The sequence below is a fragment of the Stigmatopora argus genome, chromosome 17, assembly GCF_051989625.1.
Source record: "Stigmatopora argus isolate UIUO_Sarg chromosome 17, RoL_Sarg_1.0, whole genome shotgun sequence".
NCBI classification, from domain to species: domain Eukaryota; kingdom Metazoa; phylum Chordata; class Actinopteri; order Syngnathiformes; family Syngnathidae; genus Stigmatopora; species Stigmatopora argus.
The window spans coordinates 11546510-11548084 of record NC_135403.1 but is presented as its reverse complement, the minus strand read 5'-3'; positions in this window follow the sequence as shown (position 1 = coordinate 11548084).

Genomic DNA, 1575 nt, shown 5'->3' with positions numbered 1-1575 from the left:
TTGGATTCTGACTCAAATGGGATCAAAAAGATCTAATAAAATCATCCTCCATATATCAGCAGGTTGTGGTCATTTATTTGTTAGCTAGCATGCTAACAAAACTACTTTAAAACGTGTAAAAAATGAAAGCTAGGGGCGGAGTAGTTTTACGACATAAAAGCAAAAATGAATTCCTCCACAAAAGTGTGCTCACAAACTTAGAATGTTGTTGTAACTTTAGAAACTTTTCTTGGGGATTTGCGTTCTTTTGCTAAAGTTAAAAATATAGAAAAGCGAATGTGCATTGTATGATTTTGCTTTCAAAGTCCATCGCCTTCGCATGTGTCAGTTTGGGCTCCAATCATTCGCCAGTTTCTGCACTCTGAAAGCTGTGTGATATCAATATTTAATAACCAAGTGCTTATTTTAGGCGGTGTAATCAGAATGTACAGTAGGAACTCTGCGTCACGGTGATGAGCACGCACACGCCATCGGTTAATAGAATTTGAATACAGATGAAGTGTGGTCCCGAGAACTTGCAATTTGACAGTTTTGCAGTTATCGCTAGTCATTCAGGTTTTCTGCCGTTCTCTGCCGACCGACTCCAGTGACGACAAAAGGCAGAATTAAAACCAAAGTGAACACGCCTGTAAAAAATACAAGACTAAAGACGAAAAAAAAAACCAATCTATTTCTATCTCAGGGGCCCAAAATAATCTACCAAAATTGGCTAATAATACATAATAATGAAAATTCTTCATCAATTTAGCAGGCCCTTGGCTGACATTTGAAAAACTGATATAAAAATCATCCCTGGCGTAAACGGAGGGAAAATATTAAACCCCGAGGCTTGAGGTCTCTCTCAAGTTGCACTTTTCATCTGGGCAATATTAACATATTTTCTCCCTCTCGCTCATAGAAAGAGCGATAAGGTTGCCGTTTGCTTCCCGGATAACGCTTGATTTACAACATTGGCGGGGCTGCGGGGTGGAGAAAAAAAGGTTAGCGGGTCATTAAAAAGGAGAGTTTCGTCCGGTGGGAGTATGAATGCGCTCATCCAATTTCATGGCAATCCGCTTTGGACATCACAAGACCTCATTGTGTGTGCATCTTTGACATTTGCTCCTGGAGGTTGACTCTGTTCTAATGGAAAGTTCACGCATTTGGAATTTGAAAAAAGGTGAAGCCGCGTGGAAAACATGCCGGTGAACTGCGAGGGCCAGCTGAAATGAGGTGCCTTGCTTGATAAGAGCCCACGAGCCGGCCAGGATTGGATACTTAAGGAAGGAGACCAAATCCCGGGGGTTAAAGTCCAAATGGGTTTTTAATATGTTGTTTTAAAATTGACGCAATTGATTTTTTCCCCCCGCAAATTTAGACGCAATAGAAGTTACACAATCACTGCTACACGCAAACGGTCTTTGGGGTCCATTTTTTTAAGTGAAATCCCTTTTTAAATCTATTAACCACACTTTACTGTCAACTTGCTCTCACTTATGCTATCTAGCATTCTGTTAACCACATGAACTTTCCATTGACCCTAACTTTTCTGCTAACCTTCTTTAACACCTGCAAGCCACAAAAAAGCGATCAGAT